At 35.2% G+C, this 13064-nt stretch overlaps 1 protein-coding gene across 2 annotated transcripts in view; it reads right to left on the bottom strand.

Moving 5' to 3' along the window:
- sd (TEA domain transcription factor 1 homolog scalloped) overlaps nt 1-13064 on the bottom strand; it is a 31420-nt gene that overhangs the window by 10067 nt on the left and 8289 nt on the right. The window lies entirely within an intron of this gene.

Below are 13064 nucleotides of genomic sequence, written 5' to 3'. Positions count from 1 at the left end.
TTGCATTTTATAAGTGCCGAAAGTGCTCTGGAAGTGTATTCTAAACTTACACGCCAAGTACAAAGCTGGATTTGCATATAACCGAATTCTACTTGGAATCCTTTCAAACTTGCAAGCACAATAAATATTGTTTTAAACGACATTTTCATTTTAAACGGCCCTTATTTGCGAAAGGTATTCGTCGTGTAAACTTTGTTTTACGGCAAAAAATGCAATTGAATCTGCACTGTTTTAATCAAGGAGAAATTTAAGTACCGAGATCTAAAATTATGGCCGTAAAAAATTGATGATAATGAAAATCGAAACAATGGTAAGTTGTTATGAATGAAGAGACATGTTTGGGAACATATTAATATAGCGAAAAATATTTATTTTGGAGCCCTTTATACGTTCACCTTTGAACATCGGTATTTGGTGGAAGATCTCGTGCGTTCGCTGTTACCATCAGTAGAGGGAGAAGAGAAACAAAGCCCTCACCCTTTATCCAACGGTTTATTGTTTATTTTCACAGGATTCACCCGATATGTAAGGAATGCGCAGGTAATATTAACCGTTAACAATGTTATTGCTAAACTATGACTACGTGCCACCTGATATTAAGTTATTACAAGTTGAAGGAATTTAATTTTGTACTTAAACATTCGCTAATGGCATCCCGAGAAAGGTAGATATGGCGTGATGAGTTTATCTTGGGAGAAAATTTTGATTCCTGTGTCTTGAACCTGACGTCAGCAAACCGCATTTACTCATCGATATCGGAAAAACTGGCACAATACAGGCTGTTGTGGACAACTGCCAGGAAAACGCGATTACACCGGGTGCTCCATATACCTATATCTGGATAATGGTGTGCAATATTACAGCAACATTCCACCGCCGTCAGCACCATCATTATACGGAAAATTTACAGCAAAGAGGGTGGAAGCGGCTGGCCACTCCGACTACACGACATTATAAAAACCCTTTTAACCCCTAGGAAGTTGTACTGTACATAATTTGCACCTTAATACAAAGTCAAAACATTGAAGAATTCATCCGTCGATGAACTTCTTGGTGAAGTTAAAAAATTTTACAAGGGAATGTAATTTTATGTTACCTCTGCGTTACAAGCTTCAGCTTTAGAATGCTTTGATGATGTTCAAGTTTGTTGAAATGGAAAACTAAGTGGGTGCACTTTATGTTCGGACACAATTTCGATTACTCTGTTGTGGGGAGATTCATTATGTTGTTTTTAAGTTCATCAAATCTGTCGTTTTAATTGCAAGTGATTTTTTTTGGGAGCTCGATTCGCCATAGCAATAAAAGATAACACAATAAATTTATACTCTATGACCTGCGTGAGGATCCACCCTCATTTATTTCGTTAATAAGTGTGATAAAAATAGCAACCCCCGAGATTCATATGAAATAATTCTTTGTTTTTTTTTTTGACTTTAGCAATCTTTTATTGCGCTTTTTTTGTAAAAACTGCAACTACTGCCATTTCTCATCATGTCTGAAGGTAGGAACACAGTAATTTACTTCATTAAAATACGTTTTAATAACGTTAGAAATATGTCAACGTCCCGCATTCTTTAATTTAAATCCGACTATTTTAATAAAATCTATTCATTCATATTATTTGCACGTATTCATTACTCATGGCATTAAGAGTTTAATTTATCATAATAATGTTGACTGAACAACATATTGTAAAAGCAATTAAAGTTGTTCCCTGTGTGGTTGGATATGATCGTTGTATATCTTCTGGCATTACGTTATGATATAAATAGCACGTAAATAGTTGGTTAAAATCCATGAGTCATAAACATGCTTGCTTCAGGTACGACAAAGTATCGGACAAGAGTTAAATCAACATTAACTTTCCTCATTCATTGCAGTCCATGTTAATCTGTCATGACAATAAAAACCTATTGTTTATATTTAATTCCGCGAATAAGACTGTAACGTTAAATTACCAACTTATAGTCAAACTAGAAGACAATACACTTTGTTTACTAAGATAATCACAATGGGATTCTTGCAACCAATGTAGTATAAACTTTGGTATCCTGAAGGAATTAAGGAGGATAATAAATGTAAGTCGACGTATTGTTTTCATTGATTAAAACCAGATTGAAATGAACCGCAAAAAAGTGCCAAGCGGTAACCACATGTAGACGCTATTTCCTCCGGGTTGCTCTCTTTTTTAAAAGCCAAGACTTAATTGGTGTTAAAAAGTGTGTAAATGACAAATGTAAGTAATTAAATTGTTTACATCGTGTTGACTTAAGTAGTAATCGGGAGTACTGAATAAATGTGGGGCATAAATGAACGTAGTGCCAAAGTTTGATCAATACCAACAGCCACGAATATAAATTAACAATTCAATATTTCATTAATAGTATAATGAGTGACCAGCGACTTCCAGTTGCTCTTCCGTAAACAAGTCAAACTCAGTTTGCTTCTATAAATTAATTGACGAGGCGCCACTGGTGACCAGAACTTGTACTCTGTCGGTGTAACAGCAACAGCAAGAGCAAAACAAGAAAGGGTTCGGAACAAGTTTTTGTATGAGTCACAGACTGCGCTGGTATTAATTGCGCTGTCGGTTTAGAGGTTAAATGGCAACGCCGCCGCACTGAGATGACCATCAAACACTATTCAAGCGAGATGTGTGTTAAGTTGGTTATAATGTTGAATCAATTTACTAGAAGCTTGATTGTCGACAACCAACCGGTTTCGGAAAATCACAAGAAGTGGGAAATAACTGTACCACCTCTTACTACACAAGTGTATTAAATGTGGTACTGGTTCTTGATCACGCTCGTGGCGTAACATGGGCGGTAAATAAATAAACACGATTTGATCTTTGCCTGCAAGGAAATTGGCGGGTTTGACTTTAAAAGTGACAATGACTGAGGATGACGCATTTTGGTTGGGGGGATGTTCACTTGGCACGTGGTCTTTGTTTCCATTGTGTGGGGACATCATATTATATTCATTATTCTTTGGTGTTTGCTGGAGCGAAATGAATACGAATTAATAAGACTCTGACTTATGACATATTGTTTTGGGAAAATGGTCATTTTTCTTTAAAATTTATCGACGATATCTTATCTTCAAAAAAGGATTATCAAAATAAGAAGTAGATTGAACCTGCAGAAAACTGATGACCTTTCAAACAGAGCTTGGAAAGAATGAATGAAGCAGGAAGACATCAAAAGACCCAAAAAAAAGATGAAGATGGATTAAGCTTTCAGCCTGTAGATTATAAACGAAGAAGCAGAATCAAAAGCATGTCGTACAATTTAGTACAAATAACGTCAAAATTTTTGACATCGGTCGCCTCTGAAAACCGAGTGATTGAACTGAAGATTTCGTGAAACATCGCGTGGTTGAAGCTTGGCAGCAGATTATGTGATTTATGCCACAAGATAAATGTAATCTTCCGTGTTTCTCTAACAATTTGCATCGATGCTAATCAGTGTTAATTAATAGCGCACATAAATTTCCATGAAATGCAACTCATTTATTTATAAAAATACGTCTGATTGACGAAAAATTGTCAATCCATTCTCTGAGTTTTACCGAATTTCGCTTTCTACCTCCACCACTGCCTTTCCGCTATTACACAATACCAAGAAGAGTGACTAGTTAGTCCAAGACATACGTCGTCATTTATCTGGCAAGACAGCTTCTTTGTTCAATATTTGTTGAAGAGACGGGTTGCAGGTAAAAACCGTCGAGGCGGTGATTTTACGTGGGATTAAACGAGCAAGATATTCATTCATAACCAGAGAAGAAACTGTGCCAATTTGGTTGTTTATTTACAAATCGGTGAACTAACAGTAGCCAAAGTCCGGATAAGAATCTTCCGGTTTCATATTTCGGGTAATAATTACATAAGGAAAATACACAACTAGACTGTAGGTGTCTGATAATGAAAGTACTATAATAAGATCAGGAGTATGTTTTGTTTTGGGGTAATAATGGGCGTTGGAGGTACCATTAAAGACCGGTTCCTTGCTTTGGATGGTTATCTTCGGTCGTTGATGATACAGGTATTAGAGCTAGTTTCCTGGATGAAATCAGAGGTTTTTGGGCTGTCGCGACATATCGAAGCAAATTTTTCGATTTATTCATTTCAATTACCGTTGCCTCACACCTACGAAGATTTTAATTCAAACGTGTGTTAACACAAGCACTCAAGCAGTGAATGAAATATTTTCCATATGATTTTATGTGCAATTTTAGTAGTAAATGTCGCAGCGCTCCAGACTCAAAAATGTAGAAATAATCGTGAAATGTAATTCAATTTTCCAGCAATTCATTTGTTCAATTAAAACGGCGTGCACTGTAATTGAGAATTTTCAATAATGCAGCGCTGTGATTTATTTCGTAGCCTGGCGAGTTTAATAAAGTCAATTGATACAGGACATTTTTGCCACATTTCCACCGTGTTTATAAGCGTATCGTAACAGCTTTGAAATGTAGACCTTTTGCATTTGCACCCTCTTATTATGAGGTCACGTTTTGGCCATTTGAGTAGGATGTTCGTGCTTATGCTGCCTTTTTATGGATCTCCACAGGGCTTATTTAAGACCACGAACGGATTTCTATAAAGCCGACTCTGTGTTATTGAAAATGTCACAAATTGCCCAACTAAAACTAATTGTAAAAAACTCTTAGTGCTCAAAATTTCAATGATTTTTCGTTTCAGGGAAAGTCGAACCCTGAAAGCTCTGAACTAAATTCGGAATGGGATATTACATTCACATAAATGTTTGAATAGCTGTAGCAAAAACAAAAGCTTGTTTTTCCTGGGCGGAATCTGGCCGTTGATCGTGCAGTGTATTGTTTGGGGCTGTATTAATTATAGCTACCGATTGGATTCCGTTCTGTGTTCTACCTGGCGATGGCGTCATTCCACACGTTCCTGGTTTCCCTGTGCTCCAGCTGGGGTCTCGTTAAACTGATCACCCGATTCGGGGTTGCGATTTAATTTATTCCGCGATTGTTCGTAGGCTTTCTCTTCTTCTCATTGCTTCTCTCGCTCTGTTTTCCAGATGCAAGCATTTAATAAATCCCATGAAGATATAAAAATCATGAATAGTAGGGAATATTCAATGTTGTTCGAAACGAAATATCTAAATATTTTATTTTTGAGCCGTGGAAACAGTGCTTCTTTGGTTTGGCTGTCATGCGATTATAAAAACTGGCCTTTGAAATTACGAGTCATGGCTTTGATTGAAAAAGCAGCCTTTTGTCAAGTAACCTGACGTGTCAAACTGAGGGTTTTGTGAGAATGGTAGAGGGTAGTCAGGTTGAACCTGTAAAAATCGTCTTGTGATTTGAACACATCTGCTCAAAAAATAGCAAAGGTTTATAATAGAACGAACATCTTGCATAAATGAATTTGTCTGGAAGGGTTGAAAGGGCCAGTCATCTCTTTTGATCCAGTTTTTAGAGGAATACAAATTGGGTGTTTATCAACAATGTTGGCAGCACTATGACGTGTTTGAATGAATACTTCAATTGAAACTTCTCAAATATTTTAAATTCTACTTTTACACCATTTTCAAGTGTATTTCAGAAAGAATCAAGTTGATTTCAGAAAATACTATTTGTAGTTCAGATTAGTCAAGTTAATATCAGAAAATATCAATTGTAATTCAGATTTGATCAAACGAATTTCAGAACGTCATGCAAACTTGAAAATTTTCAATTTCGGTAGTGCGTCTGTACCTTTAACAATAAATTTACAAGACAATTGTGCCGTCTGCAGGGTTTCAATGACTTTTTTTCCAAACATCTGTCAAATGAACAAATTTCAAATTGATTTATTCACAATCAGCAAAAAATCTTAAATAATCTAAAAAATACAGATTTTTCTATAGTGAGATTTCATTGCAATATTTCAGCGTGGACCGGCAACTTTTGCATGAGGTTTTGAAATCTATTATATCAAATCGGAATTACAAGTGATCTTTTCTGAAATACAATTTACTATAGTCAGAATTTTGTAACTTTGGTTTAACCCCGCCCACATGGACAAATGACGATTTGAATTTGTCGAATCAAGGAATGGCAAGCCTTCTTTACACAACATAATCAAAAATTTGACAACTCTAGTGTCACACTTGTCAAGAAGATTTGCAGTTTTGCGGGAATTTAATTAATCGTGAAACCTTCGGCGATTTTGATTTTGTTTGGTGTACTAATGTGTACACCAAACACTTCTACCCCGGCTTCTGACAAATATCAACGAACTATCAAATTGTTGCAGAGTAGGGGAACGCAGGGTAATAGGAGCCATCGGGTAATGGGAGCGATAGTAATACACGGAAAAGTAGGCACATTTGCGCGATCGTAAGTACTCGGTCGCTTCCGTCAACCATCGTTAAACTTCGCCCGATGCACACGAGTCCTTAGCGCCATCCGTTAAGTCACGAAGAAGGGTTGTGTGTTTTTCGCTCCATGCTTATAAAAAACTGCCGATTGCCAGCGCCAAGATAAGCATGAAGTTATATTCTATATTTATTTTTTATTTGTGTTACAAATAGTTCATTGTATTAATAACTAAGATCTCATTTAAAGTATGTTTAATTGAATTTTCAGGGCAGAGTAAATATTATGGCCCAATTTCCCAAAAAACGTTAAGTGGGCTCTCATTACCCGTATGTGTCAGGTAATGGGAGCGATTGACTTTTTTTTGTAAAATCGTTATTGGACCTATAACTGTAATTTATTATATTTAATATACTTAAATAATTAATGTAAGAGTTCCTAATTAAAAATTATAAGAATGTTAACAAACGTTGTTTTTATCAACATTTTCCCTTAGTAGGCTCCCATTACCCTGGTTTCCCCTAAATCAGACTTCCAGCCAAAATTCAATTGGCCCAAAAGGTAGGCGGAGTTAAACCAAGGTTACAAAATTCTGACTATAATCTGAATTAAAATTGGCATTTTCTGATATTAAGGTGACTAATCTGAACTACAATTGACACTTTCTGAAATGCACTTGGAAATGGTCTAGTGCAAAATACAGCTAAAAAAAAGGCGTTTTTGCTTAGTACACTTTTTCTTAATTTGAAAGCAGTTTGCGCTGTCGGTGGAGTTAAAAAAAACGTCCTATAAATAACAAAAATATTTTGTGAGCCATAAAAATTCTCAACATTAAAAAATTAATTCGCTAATAAATGCTTGAGTTAACGCGTCTTCAAAATTATGGGTCAAGAATCGAGTTCAGATATAAAATTATAATATTTACCTATCATATGCAAATATACAGTATGTCAGAATAGTGAATGCGATGAACCAGAAAATTAACAATTTCCCAAGACTTATTGAGCATGTCAGTGTAAAAAAGCTATAAATGGAGATAAACGATCCTTAATCGACATTATTCTCCGTATATGGCGGAATCGTTACAACTCTTGGTATTTACTATAAGAATAACTAGTTAATAACATTCAGGGAATATCACATTAAATAGTCAACTTTCTGAAGTTGTACCGCAGGTAATGCAAGAAATGCCATAAGAATATTCTACTACTTAACAAACCAGTTGTTGATCTACGTGTAATTCCAGTCCGAACGTGATTTAAAATCTGTAACTGGCCTGTATGTGCTACGTTTTAATTAGGACGACAAAATTGAAAAAGGAAGAGGTAATTAGCGACGAGTGAGAGCAGCACTTCTTTGTAATTGCCTGTTACAATGCAGTTAATGCTCGCGTTCAATGACTTGCATAGTCATGCATTGATAGGAAATTTATAATACACTGTCCTTTATTGCAAACATCCCTTTATTCTTGTGAGAACCTCTTCATTCATTTCGAAATATCGCTTTAATGGACGTAATTGTAATTTTATTTGTCGTGCTAGCAGAATATTTATTACAAAACATGTGGTATAATACAAAGAGTGACAACCAAACCCCCTGAAAATTCTTCCTTTATTTTAAATTAGTCACAGCTTTCGCTAGAACAATTCCAATTTAGTTTGATGTAGTGTAGTATAGAATTACTTGAGTCGTTTACATTAGACGTTGTGTTGTAACGTTCTTCAGCGAGAGCTTTCGACTTTGTTGTGGTAGTAAGCTCGAGTTACGCTATATACAAACTTTATATAGAATTGGAAATTACAAAGAGAGCCGGTTTACGTTTCCCGCCATCAAAGAATACGCGGTGGAGTCTCATGAACTGGACACTTATGTATGTTGGGAAAAAATCTTCGTTTGATGACATTTTTTTCCTTCATGAAAAATTACCTTTGCTTAAATTGACCCGTAAAACGATCTAGATAAAAGGCCCGATAAATAATACCGAGTGGTAAGTGGAGGTAGCGACGATGCAAAAACTTGGAGAATTAAGTACTTTTTTCGATATAGCCGCACTCCGCTTGCAACAACTTTTGTAATTACACGCCTTCTAGCAGAAGTTGGTAAAGAGCAAAGAACGAGCCGTAATTTATGTTTTAGACATTGTGCGTTTCAAGTTTCCTGCGAATGTTCCAAAGGTACGAGGCTTATTAAATTTTTATTCCAAATTCGGAAATTAATTTCACTTCTAAAAGACCTATCACCAACAATGTTTCAACAATCAACGAGAGAAAAAATTAAAAGATCTCTCTACTAAGTATCAGATTTTTCAGATTTCCCTCGTGCTGCATTTTGGTAATTAAACTCGTCATCTCCTGGTTCCTTTACGATATCGAAGCCAACCCAAGCAGGTAGCCATAAAATTCAACAAAACACATTAAATAGGACCATAAACGATATGGAGCTGGTAAAGAGACTTGCCGGAACCCGCAATCATCGATCCGAGAAGCGATTTATTATACCTACCTCTGACCGCCCCCTTAAAATTTCATGCATTAATTGAAAACATACGGGAGTTGTAGAATTACGACATTTTAACACTATAATCACTGAGATCAAGATAGCTTGAGGGTATTTCCTGTTGCAAAAATCAGTAGGTAAATCAAAATTTTAATGGTAGCGGCATAAGATGATATTCTTGTAGATGAGCTAATAAAGTAAAATTAATTGGACAAAGTAAGAATGGCCTTGTAATTCCTCGCAAAGTGCGAAAATGGAATCGAAATATTCTAGGAGTTGATCTGTCGATAAGAAATATTTCTAGTTAATTTATGTAGTCGGTAAAAATTTAATGCAAAGTGAATTACACTATAATTACAGACAAACATTTACTAAATGAATATCGCGTGTTAAGGTGCAGTTTAAGTTGCTACAGTTCCGCGAAGACTTGAAAATTATAAAGATCAATTTCACAACCGTAGTACCGAGGAAAAACACCGCGATAACAATGAATAATCTGTAATCTAAGCGTTGAAATCAATCGGACGCATTTAAATTGCGGCTAGATAAAGCCTGAATGGATTTTTATTACATATCAGTATGTAAAGTTGATTTTCTAGTGCATAAATTGTGGTATGGAGACTGCCAGAAGGGAAAGTGGTCGAATATTTACGCTCTGGTGGCAGCCGGTTTAGTTGCAGCATTGATGTTTATTATGTTGCATTTAGTTTGTTTTATTTACACTATACAGTTCACCGATATCGTTATGTAATTTCATTGTGTCGGCGCACTCGTGAAAACAATACTGTTATCGATTGGTGAATAGTTACACAAAATTAACTAAATTGTGCTAATTGCGAAGGATTGTCGTCTTCGGGTCCAGATGAGTGCTGGACACACAGAGTTTTGATGCTTGCATTATATTTCCTCATTTGTTCAAAAATCGGATGCATTCTTCCCCTATCCCAAAAGTGTTAGCAGCCAAGCCTTCAAATATTCAACAACAATAAAACACAATATTAAATTATTCAATTATTCAAAACCGTAATGACTAAATATTAATACCATTGATTCACATTAGTATGACAGTCATTACGTACTTATTAATTGCATTAAAAATGCATGACTGCACTAGCATAAGCACAAATGAATGACTATTATTTTGCAATTTGTCTTTAAGGCATTTCATACGAAACGGTGGTAGATAATAATGATGTATTATTGTCCAATATTTTCTCATTGAATATTTTTAGGATCTAGATAATACACATGTCTTTAATATTGTTTAATAAATTTCATGAAGATTTTTATCAGACTGACAATAAAACACAGAAACAATCAACCTTTGATAGGCAAAATTATTGACACGACCTCGCTTTACATCTTTATTTTTATACCCTATACAAAAAAGCGCTATTTCATTAAAGTTTTACCAACATTTAATTCAAAAGTCCAACTAAAAAACGGTAGTACCGAGAGCTTATTTAATTAAAACTTTCAACTTTATCAAGCTTCAATAAAATGTCAAACTGCGTTGGTATTAGATTCCCACATAAAATTATCTTAATAAAAATGGAATAATTTAACTTGTCACAATTTCGTAATAAATCACTCAGTCAGCATTCTTGCAAAATGGACATTTCCAGTTAATGAGAACCACATTTATTTCGAAATACCGTCGAAGTATAAAAAGTTGTGTTATTTTCTATTTCCGTCGATTTGGAACAGAAGAAAAAATATAAAAAAGATGACTCTTCAATACGATTTCGCATGCTTCCTGAAAGTGAGAGAACCATTACCGGCTAATTATGCGCCCATTTACCAAATTACAACAAGTGACATTGTAAATGCAGCAGAATCGTTGACTTTCTACAACTTGTTAATTTTAAACAGGTTTTCCCTTTATTGTTGCGAGTCTGTGATGAGTGATCGATTTTTAAGATAAGTGCAATTGCAGTTTATTTCAAATTAGATTTGCATTTGCTTGTAAAAACAAATTAGCAAACAATGAGTGCAACACACTTTTATTAATGATTACCTAATTATAGTTAACCGTCTACTGTAACAAGTCAGTTTTGTTGCAATTCATAAAATAATACTTGCGTAAACTTCCTAGTTAGATTTTGTACTCATTACTAAGAAAAATAATTAAAACAGGTGAAAAATTTCTTCATAATTTTTCGCTTAATGAACGATTTTCGCAACCAACTATGTGTATGTTGAAAAAGCTTGTTAGAAGCTCCAGGTAACGGTATCAACAAAGGAAAAGGATATCAATTCCTTGTGATCTCCTCTCGGACCTTCGCACTGGCACAAGATATTAAATTTAACATGTTCCCCGAGATAGCTACATATTTTTGTAGAATCACTCGCAGAAACATTTAAATGGAAATAAAATCTCGAATGAAATGCTGTTTTATTTTGAGAGCTTTTGAAGTATTTCCCTTTGGGATGCCACAAAAGCTCAGCCATATAAAATTCCACTTTTGTTTCACTTGTTGACAAGACAAAAAGCTAGAAAACAAAGTGGGCACCTATGTTTTATCTTACTACAAAATGTCACAAGCAAAAATGTTAACAAAGAAAATCAACACGTTATTACCGGTTGGTAGCAAAGGTTAAATATATTTGCGGTATATCAAAGGTTTGGAGTCTTCAATTAAAAAAGCCTGAGATTCCAAAGAATTCAGAATACTTGTTCCAGATAACGAAGTTAATTCCTGAGTGATCGTTTTGTGCTGATAAACATCTCTCGTACTGCCAGGATAACTGGTTTCGTTTTATTTCATTTCTAATGTGATTTACGTCATTAATTTGGGTGATTTAATGATACCTTTCACGGAGAGTTTTGATACGTAAGCGGATATCCTACGGTTGCACTTAAAATAATAGTATCCCGACAATTATTATTTTTAGATCTTCTGCAATAATGCCCGCAATGAATTATCGTCAGTGAAATAATAATTCCATAATTTATTGTCGCCGCGTTGGTTAAGAAAGATTGAAAATATTTACAGCCCTTATTAAACCCTTAAATCTAAATTCTTTCTCCGCTGATCAAGTTCTAAAACTTTCGCGACATTTATTACAGTCCTCCCCAGACTCTAAATCACCACTTTTTCCATTCTGTGTAAGCATTATGGGCGCTTGTGTAAAAATTACACGAAATTAATTTTCGTCGCTGCTGTTTATAGCTCTGCCTGTTTTATTTATTATATCATTACATCACCCTTGCTGCTTCTTTATATGTACACCAACGATTTAATGCAGAAATGAGGATGGAAAAGTCTTGTTTCTTGGGAAATGTAAATAAAATCGACTTGTTCAATTACGAGTGAGATTAGTTAAATGAACACGCATCTTTTGTTGGCACCACAAAATAGCTCCCGAATCCACAATGGATGCGCGAGGGTCCATTGAAACCTATAGAACTTTTAAGTACAGTTTTAGAAGAAACGAGAACAAAACGCCAGTTGTAATGTAGGTTGGGAAGCAACAAGTAGCCAATTCCATTTAACGATTCCCGATGGAATTAACCCACTGGAAAAAGATGTCAGCACCCTCTCCTTTCCAGGAATTCTCAACTCCGTTCAACTATTCGGATTTTCAAGGGGGCGGTAATTTCAAGCTAAATAAAAAATACGATACGACATCATCCGAGAGACGAAATTAAACAATCCCAAAAATTGACTTGAACTTTATTTCAACGGTGTAAATTGTATAATTTAAGAGAATCGACTTGAACACGAGCGGTTTCAACTTTGATGTGAAAACAATAGGCAGAGGTTGGTACAGACTTGAATGTAGGCGGAATTGGGTTGGCCCCAATACGAATAAAGGGTCAAAAAGACTGAAATGATGACTGACCATGTCATTTCTACTATATCATTAAAGTATGACATGTTTAGTTTGTTCACACACTGATTTTGAAATCGTTTCTAAAATGGGAGAGACAAATTATAGATAAATTATGGCATTCACTGTTGAAATAATCAGTAATCACCACCATCAATTTCGAGGAAGTGGGTGTTCAATGCATCATTGTTTCGATTTTGTCTGACGAGATTGCAGAACTTCTTAAATACTTTAAATTCCCTTCTGCATTTCAAAAAATCTCGAACTATTTTGGTAATGCATTGTTTACAAAAGTGTTGCCCCAAATTGCACGTTTTTATTTATTACCGTTTATTTAAAGTGTGTCTATCTTTAGGTGAACTTTATTGAGCCAATTCGATACAGGATGACAAACCGCAAAATCC

This window comes from Gnatocerus cornutus, chromosome 6, assembly GCF_029298725.1.
Source record: "Gnatocerus cornutus isolate USDA-ARS CGAHR chromosome 6, icGnaCorn1.1, whole genome shotgun sequence".
In the NCBI taxonomy this organism is placed as follows: Eukaryota; Metazoa; Arthropoda; class Insecta; order Coleoptera; family Tenebrionidae; genus Gnatocerus; species Gnatocerus cornutus.
The sequence above is the reverse complement of the archived record's forward strand: the minus strand, read 5'-3'. Positions and strand labels throughout refer to the sequence as shown.